Here is a 24,789-nt window from a genome sequence, read left to right as displayed (position 1 = left end):
TTGATAAAATATACATTATATTGATTTTCTCTTTACTATTAATTTTAATTTGAATACTCTTCTAAATATTACATATGCATCCCTTTTCTTAAAATATAAATTATGGTAGATATTGAATTAGTATATTTTCATTGTTAAGGCATGTATTAGCTATCTTTATTAAGTAATTAAATCTTTATCATTTTCAAGACTCCACTTACGAAAGTGCCTATTTTGAGTTAACAGACAGTTCCTGCCTTAATTCAGTGTATTCTTTTGTTCAGAGTAACTTCTGACTGGCTTAGTTTGTAAAGTCCTTGAAGGAACTTTTTACCGAGTTGAATAGCTCATGTAAAAGAATTTAAACTATAACAATTCACTTTAACCTTTATTTTGATATCTGTTCAAAACACATTGATAATTAATGAACTATTTTTAATTACTTCAAATTTAAAAGTGACCAGAATACTATCAGTTCAGTTCAGTTCAGTTGCTCAGTTGTGTCTGACTCTTTGTGACCCCATGAATCACAGCACGCCAGGCCTCCCTGTCCATCACCATCTCTTGGAGTTCACTCAAACTCATGTCCATCGAGTCAGTGATGCCATCCAGCCATCTCATCCTCTTCGTCCCCTTCTCCTCCTGCCCCCAATCCCTCCCAGCATCAGTCTTTTCCAATGAGTCAACTCTTCGCATGAGGTGGCCAAAGTATTGGAGTTTCAGCTTTAGCATCAGTCCTTCCAAAGAACACCCAGGACTGATCTCCTTTAGGATGGACTGGTTGGATCTCCTTGCAGTCCAAGGGACCCTCAAGAGTCTTCTCCAACACCACAGTTCAAAACCATAAATTCTTTGGCACTTAGCTTTCTTCCTAGTTCAACTCTCACATCCATACATGACCACTGGAAAAACCATAGCCTTGACTAGATGGACCTTTGTTGGCAAAGTAATGTCTCTGCTTTTGAATATGCTATCTAGGTTGGTCATAACTTTTCTTCCAAGGAGTAAGCATCTTTTAATTTCATGGCTGCAATCACCATCTACAGTGATTTTGGAGCCCCCAAAAATAAAGTCTGACACTATTTCCCCACCTATCTGCCATGAAGTAATGGGACCAGATGCCATGATCTTCGTTTTCTGAATGTTGAGCTTTAAGCCAACTTTTTCACTCTCCTCTTTCACTTTCATCAAGAGGCTTTTTAGTTCCTCTTCACTTTCTGCCATAAGGGTGGTGTCATCTGCATATCTGAGGTTATTGATATTTCTCCCGGCAATCTTGATTCCCGCTTGTGCTTCTACCAGCACAGCGTTTCTCATGATGTACTCTGCATAGAAGTTAAATAAGCAGGGTGACAATATACAGCCTTGACACACTCCTTTTCCTATTTGGAACCAGTCTGTTGTTCCATGTCCAGTTCTAACTGTTGCTTCCTGACCTGCACATAGGTTTCTCAAGAGGCAAGTCAGGTGGTCTGGTATTCCCATCTCTTTCAGAATTGTCCACAGTTTATTGTGATCCACACAGTCAAAGGCTTTGGCATAGTCAATAAAGCAGAAATAGATGTTTTTCTGGAACTCTCTTGCTTTTTCCATGATCCAGCGGATGCTGGCAATTTGATCTGTGCTTCCTCTGCCTTTTCTAAAATCAGCTTGAACATCTGGAATTTCACGGTTCACGTATTGCTGAAGCCTGGCTTGGAGAATTCTGAGGATTCCTTTACTAGTGTGTGAGATGAGTGCAATTGTGTGGTAGTTTAAGCATTCTTTGGCATTGTCTTTCTTTGGGATGGGAATGAAAACTGACCTTTTCCAGTCCTGTGGCCACTGCTGAGTTTTCCAAATTTGCTGGCATATTGAGTGCAGCACTTTCACAGCATCAGCTTTCAGGATTTGAAATAGCTCAACTGGAATGCCATCACTTCCACTAGCTTTGTTCATAGTGATGCTTTCTAAAGCCCACTTGACTTCACATTCCAGGATGTCTGGCTCTAGGTAAGTGATCACACCATCGTGATTATCTTGGTCGTGAAGATCTTTTTTGTATAGTTCTTCTGTGTGTTCTTGCCACCTCTTCTTAATATCTTCTGCTTGTTAGGTCCATACCATTTCTGTTCTTTATTGAGCCAATCTTTGCATGAAATGTTCCCTTGGTATCTTTAATTTTCTTGAAGAGATCTCTAGTCTTTCCCATTCTGATGTTTTCCTCTATTTCTCTGCACTGATCGCTGAGGAAGGCTTTCTTCTCTCTCCTTGCTATTCTTTGGAACTCTGCATTCAGATGCTTATATCTTTCCTTTTCTCCTTTGCTTTTCGCTTCTCTTCTTTTCACAGCTATTTGTAAGGCCTCCCCAGACAGCCATTTTGCTTGTTTGCATTTCTTTTCCATGGGGATGATCTTGATCCCTGTCTCCTGTACAATGTCACGAACCTCCATCCATAGTTCATCAGGTACTCTATCTATCAGATCTATTTCTCACTTCCACTGTATAATCATAAGGGATTTGATTTAGATCATACCTGAATGGTCTAGTGGTCTACAAATTCATCTGTATTTCTATACAAACATTCTTAGCCTTCCTTTTCATGCCCTTGATTAAGCTGTCCAGCCCTCCATTGACTTAATACCTTCCCAACTTGAATAGTTATTATTTTCTCCTAAAAGGTCTGTAATCTTCTATTTTCTCCTACTCTGCCAATTAACAAGGAGGGTTACCAGGGCAGGAATGGCCATTCTGAAGTTGAGTCAACTAAAAATCACTACATAATGGATAACATTTGTGGAAGTAATCTATCCTGAGACAAATGACTCATAGATGAAGATTTCTAGGTCCTTTTTGCTCAGAGTGTTATAATGCTGTGGAAAGGGTGGCTGAAAAATTACACTGTATGTCTGATTCCCAACTTTGGTGCTTATTACCCACACAACTTCAGGCAACTCAATTAGCTCCTTTGTAGGCTCAGTATTTTGTTGGGCAAATGGTTATGACTTAACTTCACAGAAATGTTTTGAGGGTTAATTGAAATAATGTATGTATTTAATATTCATACGCTCTAACCTAAATCAGTGGAATACATTAAATGACCCAAAGTACATTTTCAAAATACAGGATGTTTTAACAAGAAGAAAAAATGAACTGACTTGGATGAAATAGTCTGTCAGAATGTGTATGATGCACTCATGTCTACATGTGAGAAAAGAGGCAGGTAGTCAGAAAGGAGGTGACAGCAGAGATGAACTATCTGGATGCTAGAAATGCATTTCCTAATGGGGAAGCAACCTGATTTTCTAAGCTCTGGATGCAATATCCTTCAAGATTACCTAACTCTCTTTCTTTGATCACACAGTCACAAAAGAATCTCTTCTGAGGACTGACTAAGTATCTGAGTAGTTAGAAATGATGCTGTAGACAGATACCTCAGTATGAATGTATATGGGCCTCCTCGGTGGCTCAGTGGTAAAGAATCTGCCTGCAATTCTGGAGAAATGGGTTCGATCTTTGGGTTCGGAAGATCCGCTGGAGGAGGAAATGGCAACCCACTCCAGTATTCCTGCCTGGAGAATCCCATGGACAGAGGATCCTGGTGGGCTACAATCCATGGGGTCACAAAGAATCAGACACAACTGAGCACACACACATGTATGTATATGTATTTATACTGCATGTGTGTACATACACATCTACATGTAATGATATACAGTTGACCCTTGAACAACACACAGTAGGGGCACCGACCATCAGCAAAGTAAAAAAGCTGAATGTAACTCACAGTCTACCCTACCTACACAGAGTTCCTCATCTACAGACTCAAACCATCATGGATCCTGTTGGACTGTAGTATTTTCTCTTAAAAAAAGAAAAACACATATAAGTGGATCTGAGCAGTTGAAACCTGTCTTGTTCAAGGGTCAAGTGTATTACTATAAATTAGTACTGATAGTTACAAAGTCACAAAAACTATAATAATTATAGTTGTTACTTACTGAGAACCTCATTGTACAAGGCCCTTTGCTAAGCTTAATTTTACATTACATGGTCTTCTCTCTGGTATGAATTTCAATTTGAATACTCTTTAGTGTTAGGAATTTAGATTTGTCATTTAATCTTGTCAATGAATCCCATGAGTTAGGTACCATTATTACCCCCATTTAATAGATGCAAAAGCTAACAGAAATTACTAATTTGCCTAAGAGCACACAACTTGTTAAGAGGTCAAGCTGGGAATCAAACTGCTTTTCCGCTGGCTCTTTGTTCTTAATTCTCACACTGTACAGGCACTGTTCTTTAATAATTAAGAAGTTTGGTTAAGGATAATTAATTCCCCACAACACAATCAATGATGAGGGATAAAATCAGTTTGGGGTTTGCAAAGCGCTAGCCAACCTCTTCAGATGTGTGGAGTACCTCCTCCTCAGTCAATGAGCTTTACTTCTTTAAGAGGAGAAACAAAGGGTAAAAAAGAAAAGTCAACAAGGGAGGAAAATCAGGTCAATCCTCTATTCAATCTTGGCTCTTCCCCATCTTCCTTCTCTTTATGAAGTTGAACCGTTTATTATGTATCATTTACTTATGGTATATTTCCAACTCTAGGCCAGGTATCAGAGACATAAAGATGATCCCTGCCTTGGGAACTCTCACTCTTCAAAAGAGGCAGAAGGTTTGAAATATTCGAACTATAATAAAATGAGATAAACTGGCAAATTCTCTAACAGTCCCATGGAAACTACACAGTGCAGTAATATTCTGACTGAAAGCAGAGGGTTGCAGATAAAGTGTAAACTCACACACTGGTTTTCAGGGGCTTCCTTTAGGTGCATGCCCTCAATGTAAAACCCAATGTAAGACTGCAACCACTGGTAAGAGTTTTCATATTTTAAGACTCTTATCAAATGCCATGAAGTGTCATCATATAACATTTTATATTATAATCCCAGACCACCAGTACAGTACCCTGACACAAGGTGCATGATCAATGGTTGCTTGGTAAGTGGAAAAAAAAAAATTAAACAGAAGAAAAAAAACAAAGCAAACAAAGAACAACCCATATGTCCTTAGGGAAGAACTAACCACTGAAATTAAGTTACTTAAAAAAAAAATACTGAGAAATATAATGCAGATTTTTAAATAAATGAATATGAAGCAAATTTATATGTAGATGACTTTGCCATAAAATATTTTGATATGCTCAACCAAAACTGACAGCTGAAGTTCTAGTATGATCTAAATAAGATAAGATTACATGGTTTGGGGGAATTTAGAATAGGATTTCCACAAATGAGATGACAGATGAGGCATAACAGAAATAAGGAAGGAGCTTAACAGGTTCTGAAAATTCTTCTTCAGTCTAGTTTTAAAAAAATAAACCTGAGATATTTATGCAAAATTCTAAAATGTTGCTGTATTACATTCTTACTAGAACCTAAACCATCTGAAAGCACCTGTGGCATAACTGTCAACAAACACTGTCTTATAAATGCTCTGATTATGAGTAGTAGGGCCCTAGGTAATTTATTTCTGAGCTCAAACAAATATTTCACTTTATTTCCTGAAGTTCTGTTATATTAATATTATAGAACTCACAAGTTCAGCCTCCTTTTCACTTTCCATCAAGTGTTACTCCTAACAATTTTAATTTTAAAATAGCCTCTTTCTGAGACTAGAATTTCTGCATCAGGAGGGTGATTTGATACTGAATTACTGGGATAAGAATGGGGAAAATGGGAGAGCAGAGGAGGAAGGAGGAGTCAGGAGAACAACATAAGAGATACCAGCAACAGAGGACTGCAGTTAAATGGCCAAGAGAGATTTAATCCGCTAATGTTCCTTGTCTCCAAAAGCATAAAAGTTGTTCTCGTGACTTTTTTCCTTAATTAAAAAGAACAAGGCGGCGGTGGCAGGCAAGTAGCATGAGGCAAGTCTTAGAATTGATATGAACATCGAGTATGTCATAAATGCAGTGAGATGCCCTTTTAATAGGGAGGGAGAGGAACAGTAAGTATCTTTTGGGTGATTCAACGAGGTAAAGCAATGGGTTGCCTCCCTGAAATCAGATTAATTTTACAAGAAAGTGAAGTTGTCTTTACATTTTATATTACAAGGTACAGTGCTTATAAGAATAACAATCTCTACCATCAGAAAAAACACAGAGCTAATGAGAAGGAAAAGACACTGTGAATATATCTATTATATATAAGGTATCTAGAAATTGCTGCATAGAATATGGCTATTATACTAATTGCCAATATTTATTACTATATATGAACAATAGCACTGATAAGATTTCCTGCCAGATGGCAGGTAAGAAGGGCCTATTAATATGATTCTGTAATTTAAATGTTTACAAGCAGCAAACTGAAAACTCAAAAAGCTTTCAACTAGAACTGTTTTAAAATAGAATTCTACTACAATACCTGACAAGAGCAAGCACATTTCAACTATTTCATAAGGTAAAATAAATTTAGTAAGGTAATATCAAGGTAGCTTAAAATAAAGCGAAACAACTCCGTATATGTGCATGACACAAATAAAAGTAAAATCTAAAGGTGCACAGTTACTGCAGGAGATTAACTGTTTCACAAGTACTTACTAACAGGTTAAGTTTCAACGTTTTGTCATTCATTAGAGAGGTACTCAAAAGATTATGTATGACAATCTAAAGTGAAGACACACTGAAGAGAAATGGCAACTCGATCCTTTTTAGGTGCTACTGCCATAACTAAAATTATCCAGAATACTTTGCTTTCTTTTTTTCTTACAGCACATGTTGTTTTTTAGTTGTTAAGCCGCGTCCAACTCTTTTGCTACTCCACCCGCCAGGCTCCTCTGTCTCCTCTCCACGTCTTGCGTCTCCTGCATTGGCAGGCGGGTTCTTTAACACTAGTGCCAATAGAGCACATATAATATTGTTTATAAACTACCTACCAGTGTTGCTTATAAAGTACCTACAAAATTTGCATTTATTGAAAGTTTTATCCATAGTTTAAAAGCAATCTGACAAAGTGTAACTCAAACTACACAGTTACTTACAATGATGATGAGCACAATACTTTGAATTATAACCATTTCAGGCTATGAAAAACACTTATAAAAACAACCTGACACATGTAATACAGATTGAAGTGAAATTTCTAACGGATCAAGTGTATGTCTAACTACAAATAGGATGGTTCACTTTAAGCTATGGATTCTTCATACATCTCTCTTAAGGCAGGGAAGAGAGCTGCTGGGTGCTGGGGGCAAAAAAGTTTAGTCTTTAAGGGCAGGAGTTTTGTCTCTTAGGTCTAACAGTTTATGAATGCAGAATAACAAACGTTTATGAAGAAAAAAATCTTTAAGGTAAAATATGTTTCTTGATCCCATGGGCTTCTGGTACATCAGCCATACTGCTAGGCAGTCTATTATCTTCCCTCTTGACTATAGCCTGCCAGGCTTTTCTGTCTATGGGATTCTCCAGGCAAGAATACTGGAGTGGGTAGCCATTCCCTTCTCCAGGGGATCTTTCTAACCCAGGGATTGAATCCAGGTCTCCTACAATGCAGGCAAATTCTTTACCATCTGAGCCACCAGGGAAGCTCCTGTTATGACTGATGAAAAATATTTCAAAAATATTGTTAGTCACAACTATGAAAAACCTTAGGAAGTACAACTGACATGTAGGACATAAAAGATGCAAAAGCAAGAGTGATTTCATCAAAGGATTAAGAAAATTATAGTGGGATCTTTATGACTTTTCAGGGGAAGAGAAAAGAGGGTGGAAAGGGTGAGGCAGAGGGCAAGTGAACAAGTCTGAGGGCTTTCATTCTTTCAGACAAGGAAATGGATAAGAACTGTTTCTCAGAAGATAGGTAAGCAGTTCTCTGAAATATGGAGCTACAAACCAGGTGAAATCCTAGCTGGTATCACTTTATCTTAAGACTTTGATGGCAACCCTTTCAAACCATGGCAAATGCAATTTCTAAAGCATTTATACCCTCTCCAAAGTACAAAAGGCCTTCAAAGTCCTAGGTACTCTGTTTTACCTTGGAACAATAGATTCTACCCTCAAGAATATTATTTTCTTAGTGAAAGACACCATAAAAAAAAAAAGCTCCATAATTCAATGTAATATGTTGAATACACAGCAGAATGACCAATGGACTCAGGCTCAAGAGGTCCACCAAGTTAAGAATTCCCTGTCTTGTCTTTCTCATGTTGTTTTCTTTTTTTCAATAGTATATTTGAATTGATACCATACCTATACATTTTGTAATTCGGGTTAAAGCTTAAGATTTTCCTGGACCAGGCAGAAGATTCCAGTGAAGGAAAGACTGGGGGAAGGAGGCAGTCTTTCAGACTATACACTCCAAGAGCTCTCTCTCCCACATAACTGTGACAAGCTGTTTCTTTCTAATCCCTGTTCTGCATTACTGAGTCCTAGAGGGTTTCTGCAGCCAGCACAGTTCATCCTAGTCATCTGGTTACCTCACTGATCACCATCCCCAGGGAAACAGCCCTGCTTTCCAGGGCACAAACCAAGGAAGGCCATGTGAGCACACAGCCTGGAAGAGGGCCCTTACCAAGAACCCAACCATGCTGGCACCCTGATCTCAGACTTTTAACCTCCAGAACTATTAAGAAATGGGAAGGGAGTCTCAAGGAGAAGGGATACATGTATATGTATGGCTGAGTTCCTTTGCTATCCACCTGGAACTATCACCACACTGTTTAATGGGTTAAACTCCAATATAAGATAAAAAGTTAAATAAATAAAATAAGTGTTCTTTATAAGAGAGTCCCTTGAACAGCATGGAGATCAAATCAGTCAATCCTAATGGAAATCAACCTTGAAAATTCATTGAAAGAACTGATGCTGAAGCTGAAGCTCCAATACTTTGGCCACCTGATACAAAGAGCAGATTCGTTGGAAACGACCCTGATGCTGGAAAAGATTGAGGGCAGGAGGAGAAGGGGGCGACAGAGGATAGGATGGTTGGATGGCATCACCGACTCAATGGACATGAGTTTGAGCAAACTCTGAGAGATGGTGAAGGACAGGGAAGCCTGGCATGCTGCAGTCCATGGGATTGTAAAGAGTCAGACGCGACTTAGTAACTGAACAATAACAAGTATTGTTTAAGTCATCCAGTCTGTGGTACCTGTTATAGCAGCCTTAACTAAGACACCCTCAGTAAGATTAAATGTACTTTGTAAAATGGATTTATAGTATGAATTTGTTAAGCAATAAAAGTGAACTTCTACTCAACCTGCATGGAAACTATACCCAGAATTCCAAAAGAGTCTAATCCAAAGTAACAAGGTTTTACTACACTCAAGTATCTAAATGAACTATATGTGGCCTAAAGGTTAAGACCTTTAGGTTTTTTTAATTTAAAAAATAACCAACAGAAATTATACAGGAGCTAGGATTCAAACACAGTATAGAAAATCCTGAAAGGAGGGCATTATAGAACAAAAGCACAATGTACTTTGGGGTAAAAAAGTTAAGGTATTTCTTTATGTGTCAAGAAAAGACTTTTTCTATGGATCTTTATTTTCCTAGCTACACAATAAAAGTTTTAAACTATTTAAAAAAAATGACCAATAGATTTATTATGATAAAAGGAATGGAACATAAAATATTATATTTGCATAAAGTGGCTACCTTATGTATTAGACACCAGATTTTAACTGTCCTTCATATTTTCTAAGTACTGTATTTAAAACTCTTCTGTAAAATGCTGCTTTGCAACCATATTAATCTCAATAGAAAAGTACAATCTGTTCATGACTGCTGGTAAATGAGGTCTAGACAGCAAATGATCTCTGAAAGGATGCTTCCATTGAATAAGTCCAAGACACTGTGTACTATCCTATTATACACAAATGTAAAGAAGACAACAAAACAACATGAGTTAAAGGAAATTTTTATAGAAAAAGTTATACTTCCTCTTCGTGCACAAGTTAAGAAAAAAGTTATACAGGTTTCCAAAGGTTCAAAATGATAACCTAAGAAACATACTTCACAGTGATTTTTTAAAAATCAGATTATGCTAGTGAATTCTTTCAGGCTTAAGGTAAAAAAGTCAGGTATTACTAATATGCTTAAATCTTTTCTTGGGTGGAACTGGAAATCTTTTTCAATGACACAATATATTTTCATCTACCATTTTACTTGTTTCCTTCATCATTTACAACTTTAAATAAACAGAAATCTAGTCATGTTTTTGAACAATCTTGAGACAAGCTTGAATCTTTCAATGCGCAGCCTTTCAGTATTTTGAACAAATAAATTCAAACTACCAATAGGTTTTCCAAAATGATTCCTCCCACAGCTTCAAAGACAAAGATTTTTATTACAGCTTTGACACAGAAATTTGCTTTCTAATAATTATCTATCAAGCCTATATACTATCTACATGCACACATTTCTATATTTAAAATAGATAACCAACAAAGACCTACTGTATAGCACAGGGAACTTTGCTCAATGTTATATGGCAGCCTGGATGGGAGAAGGGTTTGGGGAGGAGTGGATACATGTTTATGTGTGGCTGAGTCCTTTTGATGTTTACCTGAAAATATCACAACATTTTAAATTGGCTATACCCCAATATGAAATTTGCCCAAGTTCATGTCCATTGAATCGGTGATGCCATCCAACCATCTCATCCTCTGCCTTCAATCACTCCCAGCATCAGGGTCTTTTTCAGTGAGTCAGCTGTTCGCATCAGGTGGCCAAGTATTGGAGCTTCAGCTTCAGTATCAGTCCTTCCAAAGAGTATTCAGGATTGATTCACTTTAAGATTGACGGGTTTGTTCTTGCTTTCCAAGGGACTCTCAAGAATCTTCTCCAGCACCACAGTTCGAAAGCATCAATTCTTTGGGTCTTTGCCTTCTTTATCATCCAGTTCTCACCTCTGTACATGACTAGTTTTTTGTAATTTTTCTTATAATTGAATTTTTTTAATTATTTAGGAATACCATATTCAAAAGCAGAGACATTACTTTGTCGACTAAGGTCCATCTAGTCAAGGCTATGGTTTTTCCAGTGGTCATGTATGGATGTGAGAGTTGGACTGTGAAGAAGGCTGAGCGCAGAAGAATTGATGCTTTTGAACTGTGGTGTTGGAGAAGACTCTTGAGAGTCCCTTGGACTGCAAGGAGATCCAACCAGTCCATTCTGAAGGAGATCAGCCCTGGGATTTCTTTGGAAGGACTGATGCTAAAGCTGAAACTCCAGTACTTTGGCCACCTGATGGGAAGAGTTTGACTCATTGGAAAAGACTCTGATGCTGGGAGGGATTGGGGGCAGGAGAAGAAGGGGACGACAGAGGATGAGATGGCTGGATAGCATCACTGACTCAATGGACGTGAGTCTGAGTGAACTCCGGAGCTGGTGATGGACAGGGAGGACTGGTGTGCTGCGATTCATGGGGTCACAAAGAGACGGACACGACTGAGCGACTGAATTGAACTGAACTGAAAGACACTTTGCCAAGAATAAGATAAAGCTTCGTCCGTATCTTGATAATCTGTACAATCCAGTATATACGCTCAAATATACATCACATATTCTGAGAAGTATATTTACAATACAATAGTATTATTTTGCATGTATGATTAGTTGTATTTTAATAATAAAAGCTTGACTAATAAACAAATTAACCTTTGGGTAGTAGTTCCCAGTCCACAGACTCCTTTCACACATTATATCTCATTAAACAATTCTATGCGATTCTGTTCAATGAGCCCTAACCTATCAATTCACTTTGGATAACTATTAATTTGGTACATCTTAATAAAGTTAACAGGCTTCATGTAACATGTTCATGTAGAGAAGCAGGTTTTAGCACTAAAGACTTTAAACTAAAATTAAGGATTTTTAACAAATCTTTGAACATAGTGATCTTACCTATAAATATCTAAGTATATAAACTATTAAACAGAAAGGCTATTAGAACCTTTTGCTGTGTGTGTGTGCTTAGTCATTCAGTCATGTCCAACTCCTTGTGGCCTCATGGACCATAGCCTGCCAGGCTCCTCTGTCCATGGGGATTCTCCAAGCAAGAATACTAGAGTGGGTTGCCATGCCCTCCTCCAGGGCATCTTCCCAACCCAGGGATCAAACCCTGGTCTTCCCGCATTGCAGGCAGATTCTTTACCATTTGAGCCACCAGTGTTAGTTCTCTCATTTATTCATTTTTGAGCACTACTATGTGGGAGGCACTGTTCTGGTTAGAATGATCATCTAGACAGCATATATTAAAATGGAATACATTTTAAAATAATTGATCAGTGATCACCTGATTTTTCATTATGCAATTAGAAGATTACTGAGGAAACAAAATCTTAATAATTCTAACCAGGTGAAGAAAACTATGATTAAACAATAAAACTAATTTGACAGCCAAATGAGGAATAAGATGAGTAGAAACAATATCAATATCCATATTAAAAATCAGGTATCAGAATGGGGTCATGAGTTTATCTTGTCTTCACGGAACTGAATTAGATTCAAAACATGTACCTGAGAATAGGTAGTGTAAAACAATTTATTAGGTACTGTAGGGGTCAAGTTAACAGCTCACTATAATGTAAGGCAAAATACAACTGACTTTAATAGCAAAAAAATTATAGGATCTCGAAGGTAGAGAAGAACTAGTTTGGAGTGATCAATAAAGTGTATAAGTTAGTTTTGTTATAGGCATTCCTTTTTAACTTGTTTAGTATCACCTTGGGCTTCCCCGATGGCTCAGTGGTTAAAGAATCTGCCTGTAATGCAGAAGCTGCAGAAACCACATGTTTAATCATTGGGCTTGAAGATCCCCTTGAAGAGGAAATGGCAACCCACACCAGCATTCTTGCCTGAAAAAATCCCATTGTCAGAGGAACCTGGCTTGCTACAGTCCATAGGGTCAGAAAGAGTTGGACACAACTGAGTGATAGAATCATACCATAGTACCATCTTGAACTGAGTCATTTTAAATAAAACACTCATTGTGAAAAACAGAAGCACTGAATTGGAAAGCAATACATTGTTATACAGTTTTACCTGACATTGATTAGAATTTTAACAATAGAATACAAAAGGAAACTCTTAGGAATAAGAGAAAAGGTGAAAAGAAAAAAAAAATAGCAGAAAAGAAATCTCTACGGTGCTATATTATCAATAATAAACTGCCATATGAGGATTCTAATTTCCAAAGACAAACCTGCAAATATGTTTCCATGATCAATATATTTAGCTGAGTAAGAGCTCAACCTAGAACCCAGACTCTCAATTTTTAGTAATAAATTCTTCCTAACATATTATAACAAACTACTCTAAAATATTCTATATAAATATTTCAAACTAATAGAAGAATAATATGTAATGAAATTTAATTTTAATAAACCAATTTCCAAGTTCCAACTTACTTTACAGTTAGTAGTCTATAATATGATAAGCTCTGATAGCTTGCAAACCTACCATAAATTTTCAGTAAGTTTTATAATGCATTTGTACAACATATAAAATATAGATATGTAATATATTTAATGGCAAGTATGTGCTGCAGTTCATGGGGTCGCAAGGAGTCAGACACGACTAGGCGACTGAACCATAACAACAATGTGCACTATATTTGTTTATTCATATCACATTTTTCAGTTTTCCTTTAAATTGTAAAAAAAATTCAAATAACTATCATATTTCTTGTTAAGGAGAAATTCGTATTTTTTAAATTACTGCCTAGTATTATGGACTTATTATGCTGCATATGAAAAAGGGGTATGATAATGATGAAACATTCCTGATGCATCAGACTGAAAAATTAGACACTTACAGACCATGTCTGAAGCTAAAGTTCTAATTGGATAACCCCATCTCTCCCCTTGCTCTTATTTTGAAAGATATATAAATTTAATTTAGTTAGTGGCATGGTCTATTGGACTGAGCACAAGATGGTGGTTAAAAAAAATATTGAGAATTCCAATCTTGGTCTGTTGTTCCAGTTTTAATCTCAGTTCACTGAATGCTCTTGGATAAGTCATAAAAAATTGGCATTTTTCAATTTTCCCATCTGTAAAATGGAGATATCTCTCCTAACTCATAAAGACATTATTTACTTTAATTTTCTGGATAAAATACTGTGAAAATTAAACAATGAAAATGTTCAGTCCAATTAAAATTTAAACTTAAGTCCTTATTCAATCTGAGAGTCTTAAAATGTATTTTTTTACAATCTAAACTGAATAATAGCATTTGCTGAAAATCACCAGGCTCATCTGCACTTTCATCTTTCAAAGGCTGTGGAGTAGCATCAAAATGAATGACAGCTTATAATTTAGAATGAATACCTTGATCAGCTCACTAGCTCCAGAGGTGATCTCTGGTTCTGTAATAAAAGCCCAGGCTTATTTAACAATCCACAGCACAATTAAAAGATAAATGATCATCCAAGATAAATTGAGTGTAACAGAACCAGTTAGCAACGGAAGTGATAGGAAAAGACTGAAGTTATTGTCAATACAATGCATTCTATCTTTCCTCATCTAAATCATAAATTATGATTATGAAAGGTATAGAAATCGACATATCTGAAAACTAACTTGGTAGAAATGCTATGAGTGTTTATCTTCATCTTCCTTTTCTCAATTCACAAAGCTCTTGGATGGAGACAAACAGCCTTCCAAAAAAAAATGCACCAATTCAACGAGTGAGGACCTATAGTATCAACTGTTCTTAAATTATGAGTAATTAAACTTTATAAATTAAATTGTATGCTAGGAATTCCGCTTCCAGGAAGATGAAGCAAATTTTTCCCTATTCCTCTCACCAAGTACAATTAAAAAACAAGGACATTGCATATAACACAAACATAAGACACTAAAGGATGAAGAGAAAAAGGTAGTCCAAGTAGGGAGCTCAAGACTCAAGGAACTACATGGTAATGAATACCCTATGTGTCTGTTTTTTGCTTCATGTATTTCAGACTGGAAATGAGAGAAGCCAGCAAGCCAATGGGAAGAGACTCCCTCCCCCAAAAAAAGGCCCCAAGAAAACCCTCCCCTCTCCATCCAATAGGGAGCCTAGCAAGAAACTTTTTAGATAATTACCACTAGTGCAACACCAACGAAAATACTTCACACCATCCTGAACCCTAATAGCAAAGACCAAGTAGGAAGCCTAGGTGTCCATCCTCACCAGACTACAAAAAGGAGGCCCAAACCTCTGATAGGAGGTGGACAGGGAAAGCTGACTGGGCAGCCACAGGCTAAGGAGACATTCTCCAGTAACCACAATGATGGTGAAGACCATGGAAGAACCATGAAAGAACCACAGAAGAACTGACATGTCCACTCTTACCCCATCTCTCACCGGGGCTGTCTAGGAGATCAGGTCTTTGACCAAACCCAGTGGTAAGAAGGCTATCCGTTCTCTAAAATACAGTGTCAATGGAAGCCATGAGGGGATTCTGAACTTACAACTTTCCCTGCCCAGCAGAAACAAGGGGCATCTTCCAGTTACCCCCATCTCTCCACCATTCTACAGAGGCCAAGTGGAGAACCTGGACTTCCACTCCCACCCAGCAGTAACAAGGAAGCACCTACCTTCCACTAGTGGAGAAGTGTCAGGGGAGGAGTCCACTTGTTGAATGACAAACAAGCCACTGACTTATGTAGTTAACTTAAGTATAGTTAGTAGTTAACAGGGTTAATATCTGTACCTGTGCTAGACTACACAGTGAGCTTCATCAAATTCTAGTTTTTTAGAGTTTCCAATGAGCATAAACATACATGTATCAAAAATTCTAGTATGTATAACACAGGATACACATGAAAAATAGTTTTAAAAAAACGACATGTCAATGTATGGCAAAAACCAATACAGAACTGTAAAGTAAAATAATAAATAATAAAAAAAAAAAAGACAGGTATACTTTGTCTGCAAAGGTTCCAAAGAGCAACTTACACAAGCATAAATTAGCCAGTGAAGTTTTCTCAGACCAATATAATTACAGGGAATTTTTCCAGAATGTTTCTAATGGTATTATTTCAAAAATACATCTAGGACTTTTTGTAAGCATAAGTATTCCAAATCTAAGGTACTTTCAAAATGATATTTTTTGTTTCACTGAATCATGTCAATATTCTGGGGCATTAGAGAAAAAATTTCCCTTCATCAGAAACATCTGTATCTGTATGTATCTCCAAAATCCTGAGGAAGTCTAATCTTATTTTTTCAATATGACAAAATTCTAAAATTAAAGTAACATTCCAGTGTAGTATCTTTTGTAGTCAATTTATTCAGTATTCATTATTCAACAAAAATGTACAGTTCTGCCTTGGTATTCATAGGGTACTGGTTCCAGGATATCCCCCTGCAGATACCAAAATCTGAGGTGCTCAAGACCCTCATATACTTATTTATGGCATAATACAGTTGGCCCTCCTCAGGAGGTAGAACTGGGGAACCGGTTGATACACAGAGCCAACTCTACTGGTCATCTACTACGTGAAAGACACAGAGATTCATTTATTCATTGAATGGGTATTTATTAAAAGTTGCCAATATGCAGAATGATAGATCCTAGGAGAAAAAGAACAAGAGCTTATTATTCCAAGGAACATAAGAACAAGATAAAAGAAAAAATATTCCGTCCATTCTTGTCATTCACAGTAGTTCTATAAAGTCACCAAGAACACTAAATTAGGGAATGCTAAACCACTGCTCCTTGGGTAAATTCAGCAGTAGGTTCCTGCAATTCCCTGATGGTATTTTGTTAACCAAACAACACATAACCGTGTTCTCAGTTTCTGTTTTAAGACGTATTATTTAATATATAACTGTTGATTCGTTAACACTGACCTCATGGCCAACACTTTAACTCATACCTGAGTGAAGCTTATTTAATACACTTATTTTCTCTGAAAGGAAAAAAACAGCTTTCCTGCACTTAGGAACATTAGATAGCACTTCAGGATTACACTTGGAGGTCCAGTGAAATCACCAAAAAATAAAGCACCGAAATATAAAAACATGGCACCACAGGAAAGACTTGTTTATAGCATGAGAGTTAAAACAAGAAAGCAGAGCATTGCCTTGTTAGACCTATATACATCAGATGGCTCTTAATGTTTGTCACTCTGTGCATATCCATGAACGACCGTGAAAGCAATGCAAGCATGACTTTTTTTTACCAGCTGAGCCACAAGAGAAGCCCAAGAATGCTGGAGTAGGTAGCCTATCCCTTCTCAGCAGATCTTCCCGACCCAGGAATCAAACTGGGGTCTCCTGCATTGCAGGCAGATTCTTTACCAACTGAGCTATCAGGGAAACCCAAAAGATAAAAAGTCCAGCTAAATGCTGTTTACAAGAGATGAATCTAAAATACAAGGAAAAAAAGAATAATTAAATTTAAAGGGTAAAACAATATATACAAGATGCATTTGTTTCCTAGAGCCTCCATAAGAAAGTACCACAAAGCTGGGTGGCTTAAATCAACAATTTATCATCTCACAGTTCTGGAGGCTAGAATTCTGAAATCAAGATGTTGATACAACCATGCTCCCTCTGAAATCCACAGGAAAGAAATTTTGTCTTGCCTCTTCCTCACGTCTCATGGTTTGCTGACAAACCCTGGCTTACAGCTGCAGCACTTCAACCTCTGCCTCCCTCATCACATGGCATTCTCTCCTCAAGTATCTCCCCTTCTCCTCTTATTATATCTCTTAAACAACACTAGTCATATTGGATTAAGGGCCCACCCTACTCTAGTATGACCTCAATCTTCACCTATACCTTGATTACATCTACAAAGATTCTATTTCCAAGCATAGTGACATTCACAGGTAACAGGGCATGCAACACACCTTTTTGAGGGACACATTTCAACCCACCACACCAGACAAACACTAACCAAAGAGAGAGAAGGTTGAAAGAAAAGGGCTGACAGAGTTCTGGTAATGTTTACTAATGTCAGACGGTGTACTAGGTGAGAACAAGGGCAGTAAGATCAGTTAGAGGCTACTGCGTAGTCCAGGTAACACAATGCTACCTTGAATGAAGATTATGACTACGGGACAAAACAAAGTCAACAGACTTAAGCAATAGCTGAGAAGTAAAACTAACAGGACTTTTCTGGATAACCAGGTAAGGGAGACAAAGACAATATATAGGTTTCTGGCTTATAAAACTGATTAGAAAATGATAGCAATCTGTATCTTCTAGCCAGTTACTTTCTAAAGCACAGATATCGGTTCTTTTAACTGATCACTAACTGTTCAAGGTGAGTCCTAATTCTCTACTCTGGCTTTCTTGGTATAGCACAATCTGGTCCTAGTCTACTTTATACAAGTGTCCACTTCCATAAATTCTAGTGATTCAATAAACATTTCACACTAATCTCATGACTTTTTTTCAGACTATGTATCTTGAATGCCATTCCTATGTATTTACAAAGTTTTACTCACAGAACTTTCTTCTAGGGAAACTTCACTGTGCTGTTACTGACAATTAAAATATTTCATATATAAGATAAGATTGGTCTTCTGTAGTGCTTTCCTCACACTGATAGTACAGCTTTTGTCACACTAATACTTATCTGTATCTATCCCTCTAGCCAAGCTACTCATACCTTCAGGATAGGGCTTATCCATCTTTTTATTCTCATCTCCTAACAATGTGGTTTGCACACAGATGGTTTTCAAAGAACGGTTACTGAATAGTGATTAATCAGTTTTAACTAGCACTGCTACTTACTATGATGAAAGTCTAAAACTAAATGGAAGACAAAGGATAGTGATTTTTTTTTTCATTTTTATAAATTAGATTCTGAAAAAGATGAATAAAGGTCTTTGTTTCTTAGTAATGAATTCATGTAATTTACAGTTAATGTATTCTAAACTCCCTTGAGACTATGTAATATGGCCTATATTTTCTACAATAAATCCATATTTAAATGCCAAAGCAATTTAAAAATCTAAATAATACATATTCCTGCTCTAGTTATGAAAGTTAAAGACATTACTCAGAAGAGGTAAATTGGATGATATTTGAGGAACTTGTGTCATTGTACAACAGTCAGGAAAAATACTTCTGATATTAGCATGTTAATGGACATACAATTTAGATCCATTTTCAAACAATTAAGTAAAAACAGAATGCACTTTTTTAAAAAGCTGCATATCTACAGACTTCCCTTTGATAATTGAAAACATGCTTATGAAATCTGCAATGACTTCTGTTTATCAACATGAACTATCCTTAAGCTGCAGATATAGAAAACTTCCAGTTGAAAGAGGTTTCTAATTAAAACATTACAAGGTAGTAATTTACTATAAATACAGTTGTTAAATCTGTAGTGTTTACGCTGAATAATGCTGGTACATTTATGGACACTTAGAACAGCTAAAGCTTAGATTATTATTAGACAATGAAATATATTTCTTACAATTAAGTATAATTTTTTTAAAAAGTCATATATAACAGATACCAATATAATAAAATTAAGATACTGAGGACAACTATTAGCAACACCACTTCATGAAGTTTTGCAAAAATCATGGATCATAATTGTTCTTACCATACTATTATTCAACATTATTCAATACTTGGAAACTAAGATAGTTTTCTGATAAACACAAAGAACAAAATGAGTTCCATACCCTTCCCCCATATATTTTCCCCTGAGGTTCAAAGCTTAATATGAGTTCCATTTTCCAGAGATAAAAGGACTGCATTAACAATGATGTGCCCTAGCTTTATTCTTTTTACAATAAATTACCATATTTATATTTTGAAGCTGTCATATGCTACAGGATATTAAATATCCTCTTGTCATAATTAACTCTTTAAACCGAATTAAATGACTTGGTTCAAAACAGACTGTGAAAGTTAAAAGAAATAATTCTATCACTCATTATTTTCTAATTATTTTAATAATCAGAGCTATTTAATTTATTCCATAATTGATTTTAACAGAGAAATGCACAGTGACTAAAAGTTCAATTTTTTCCCTCCTTTTACCCTTAAAATACAAACAAGAATTTGAACTTGGGATGGTTAGCAATAAATGTATCATAACTTCATAAATACTTCAGGCCAAATCCTAATACAGCAAGTGGTAACAAATTACTAATTTTAAAATCTCCATCCATAATTATATCAAATATAAGCCATTAGAAAATACTATAAGTGTCTCATTTCACTGTAGTTGTTGTTCAATTGTTGTTCATATCCGAATCTTTGTAACCCCATGGACTACGGCACGTTAGGCTCCTTTGTCCTCCACTATCTCCTGGAGTTTGCTCAAATTCATTACCATTGAGTTGGTGATACTATCTAATCATTTCATCCTTAGAGGATGAGATGGTTCATTTTACTAAGGCTTAGTAATATTTTTGTTATGAACACTACTGCTTCTGCAATAGGTTAATATGATGGCATTTAGAAAAACTCTCCTTTATATTAACACAAACTCAAGAAGGCTTATAATAAAATACTGTTTTCACAGGCTACTTGGATTAGTTTGAATCACATTCTCTCCAATGTGATGCAAAGTAGGAACAACACTGGTATTGTATGTCCTATACAATATCTCCACAGATATCTACCAGGTAACAAGCACCTCATAACATAGAAAAATGTTGTCGTTAGAAAAATATGTCATTAAGGAAAATTATATTAAATTAGAACAAATAATACAAGCAAAAGGCTCTTGTTATAAAGAATAATTTTCAATGAATAAAAATAAAAGTTAAATTCCAAAGAACCAAATGGTAAAATAAATGTGATGCCAATTTCTCTTTAATAAATTAACAAGTGAAAGAGTATTTTGACTCCAGTGAAGTGATAAACACGTTTTGAAACCATATCTCCTTTTCTCCTAGGCACTTTGACTGTGGTATTTATTTTTGGTAGGTGGCCTGAGATCAATTTTCTGTAGGAAGTAGGGTAGATCAAACGGAAGAGTTAACAGGAATTACTAATACCTCAAAAACAGCCAGACAGCCGGGCAGAGGAACTGAAAGCTCAGCCACAGCTTCTCCATTGCTTTCCCGGTCCCTTGGAAATACACCATAATCAAGAAGTTGACAGAGTAACCATTCAAAGGACTGAAACCCAAAGAAGCATTTTTCTTTAAAAATGTTTGAGTGATGAGAATATGTTCAAATAGGATAACCAAAGCAGTTACTATGGGCCATTTGTTAAAAGGTAAAAGTAGCCACTCTTATACCCCCCAAAGTGTGATCAGCTATATGCCAAATACAGTCATTAGGTGTACTCTGTAATAATACTGGTTACATTAGTGTTTTTATCTCTAATTTCACTTACTTAAAAATATTCTTCAATGAAATATAAATAAAAGAGTTAAACATTTCATCCAAAATAGAGTGGGGCGGGAGGTAGTGGAACTCTGCTCAGCAAAGAAATAAGAATTTTTTATTATATTCTTGCTGACTTAATCCTTTCTAACACAACAACATTTTTCAACAGTCTAAATATTTTATCACTATAATGTCTTTCTTAAAATCCTAACACTAGTTCAAGTAAATATGAGAAATATTAATAGAATTAATCATTCTTTTCTTTGAATAAATCTTAACAAAAGAAAAAAATCACTTTAGTCAGAGTAAGAGGATTTTTCATCCATTTTCAAGCAAAGCAGAATCATGTAGTTGATTCCATTTACCTCACTGCGCTTGTTATGAAGCTATTAGCACTTCTCACTTTCAAATGCCCAGACCTGAGCTGGGTTAATAAGATGCATCATTTTTTTCATTCTACAAAACCTCATAACGCAAAATTACTTTTGCATTTTAGCCTACTAGCTTATAATTGTAAAGTCTATACAGGCAGAACTCGAATTTACTCAGTCTACTCATACAGTTAAATAAAGAGTATGAATAAATCTTCACAACAAATCTATGAGCTAAGCATTATTACTGGGGACATTTTACACATGAGGAAGCTTAAAAAGATTAAAACAACAGCAAGTTAAGTAGTGGAGCTAGGATTTGGTTCTGTGCAGTCCTGGCCAAAAACTCATGTTCTTACCCACTATACATATCACAAAGTTATTTTAAGATATTCGCTATCAAAAATTTCTGTAAAAACTTTTCTGATGTTTGTTATGCTCTTGCTCTCCAGATATTCAACAATTTATATAATTAATTATACAAATACATTGAAAATATAGGCACTTTAAGAGGGAAAAATTAACAGAAATTGGAATCAAACAGGAAGTAATCCACATAGAAAACTGAATTCAGATAATTCAGCAAACAACAGAACTACAGGACTGGCAAAAAGGGAATATGGATTTTTAACTTATGGATGAATATGGATGCCTTAACCTGAAAACAACACACACAATAATAGAAAAATGCTTACCAAGTGCCACCTGTTCTAAAATAGTTCACATATATTAGTTCACTTAATCCTCACAAAAGTTTTACAAGGCCAATTTCTATTTTGTGCTGTTGTTGTTGTTCAGTCACCCCATAATGTCCAGTTCTCTGCAACCCCATGGACTGCAGCACTCCAGGCCTCCCAGTCCCTCACCATCTCCTGGAGTTTGCCCAATGTGATGCACTGGAGAAAGGAATGGTAAGCTACTTCCGTATTCTTCCCTTGAGAACCCCGTGAATAGCATGAAAAGGCAAAAAAGATAGGACACTGAAAGATGAACTCCCCAGGTCAGTAAGTGCCCAATATGCTACGGGAGATCAGTGGAGAAATAACCCCAGAAAGAATGAAGACACGGAGCTAAAGCAAAAACAACACCCAGTTGTGGATGTGACTGGTGATGGAAGTAAACTCCAATGCTATAAGAGCAATACTGCATAGGAACTTGGAATGCTAGGTCCACAAAACAAGGAAAATTGAAAGTGGTCAAACAGGAGATGGCAAGAGTGAACATAGACATTTTAGGAATCAGTGAACCAAAATGGACTGGAATGGGTGAATCTAACTCAGATGACCATTATATCTACTACTGTGGGCAAGAATCTCTTAGAAGAAATGGAATAGCCATCATAGTCAACAAGAGTCCAAACTGCAGTACTTGGATCCAATTTCAAAAGTGACAGAATGGTCTCTGTTTCCAAGGCAAACCATTCAATATCACAGTATGCCCCAACCAGTAATCCTGAAGAAGCTGAAGTTGAACAGTTCTATGAAGATCTACAAGACCTTCTAGAACTAACACCCAAAAAAGATGTCCTCTGCATTATAGGGGACTGGAATGCAAAAGTAGGACATCAAGAAACACCTGGAGTAATGGGCAAATTTGGCCTTGGAGTACAAAACAAAGGTCAAAAGCTAACAAGAGTTTTGCCAAGAGAACGCACTGGTCATAGCAAACACCCTCTTCCAACAGCACAAGAGAAGACTCTACACCTGGACATCACCAGATGGTCGATATTGAAATCAGACTTATTATATTCTTCACAGCCAGAGATGGAGAAGCTCTATACAGTCTGCAAAAACAAGACCGGGAGCTGACTGTGGCTCAGATCATGAACTCCTTATTGCCAAATTCAGAATTACATTGAAGAAAGTAAGGAAAACCACTAGCCCATTCAGGTATGATCTAAATCAAATCCCTTACGAATATACAGTGGAAGTGACAAATAGACAAAGGGATTAGATGTGATAGACAGAGTGCCTGAAGAACTATGGATGGAGATTTGTGACACTACAGGATGCAGTGATCAAGACCATCTCCAAGAAAAAGAAATGCAAAAAGGCAAAATGGCTGTCTGAGGAGGCCTTACAAGTAGCTGAGAAAAGAAGAGGAGCTAAAGGCAAAGGAGAAAAGGAGTTCCAAAGAATAGAAAGGAGAGATAAGTTAAGTCTTCCTGAGTGATCAACGTAAAAAAATAGAGGGAAACGATAGAATGGGAAAGACTAGAGATCTCTTCAAGAAAATCAGAGATACCAAGGAAACATTTCATGCAAAGATGGGCACAATAAAGGATAGAAACGGTATGGGACTAACAGAAGCAGAAAATATTAAGAAGAGGTGGCAACAATACACAGAAGAACTATACAAAAAAGATCTTTGTGACCCAGATAACCATGATGGTGTGATCACTCACCTAGAGCCAGACATCCTGGAATGTGAAGTCAACTGAGCTTACGAAGCATCACTATGAACAAAGCTAGTGGAGGTGATGGAATTCCAGTTGAGCTATTTCAAATCCTGAAAAATGATGCTGTGAAAGTGCTGCACTCAATATGCCAGCAAATTTGGAAAACTCAGCAGTGGCCACAGGACTGGAAAAGGTCAGTTTTCATTCCAATCTCAAAGAAAGGCAATGCCAAAGAATGCTCAAACTACCGTACAATTGCACTCATCTCACACGCTAGTAAAGTAATGCTTAAAATTCTCCAAGCCAGGCTTCAGGAATACATGAATCATGAACTTCCAGATGTTCAAGCTGGTTTTAGAAAAGGCAGAGGAACCAGAGATCAAATTGCCAATATCCACTGGATCACTGAAACAGCACGAGTTCCAGAAAAACATCTATTTCTGTTTTATTGACTATGTCAAAGCCTTTGACTGTGTGGATCACAACAAACTGTAGAAAATTCTTCAAGAATTGAGAATGCCAGACCACTTTATCTGCCTCCTGAGAAATCTGTATGCAGATCAAGAAGCAAAAGTTAGAACCAGACACAGAACAACAGACTGGATCCGAATTGGGAAGGGAGTATGTCAAGGCTATATACTGTTATCCTGCTTATTTAACTTATAAGCAGAGTATCTCATGCAAAAAGCCAGGCTGGATGAAGCACAAGCTGGAATCAAGATTGTTGGGAGCGATATCAATAACTTCAGATATG

At 36.6% G+C, this 24,789-nt stretch overlaps 1 protein-coding gene across 1 annotated transcript in view; it reads right to left on the bottom strand.

The window, feature by feature from the left end:
* Positions 1-24,789, bottom strand: part of RNGTT (RNA guanylyltransferase and 5'-phosphatase) — a 241,443-nt gene that overhangs the window by 55,235 nt on the left and 161,419 nt on the right. The window lies entirely within an intron of this gene.

The sequence above is a fragment of the Oryx dammah genome, unplaced genomic scaffold, assembly GCF_014754425.2.
Source record: "Oryx dammah isolate SB20612 unplaced genomic scaffold, SCBI_Odam_1.1 HiC_scaffold_4, whole genome shotgun sequence".
NCBI classification, from domain to species: domain Eukaryota; kingdom Metazoa; phylum Chordata; class Mammalia; order Artiodactyla; family Bovidae; genus Oryx; species Oryx dammah.
Note: the sequence above shows the minus strand (reverse complement) of the source record. Positions and strands in the feature narration are given on the sequence as shown.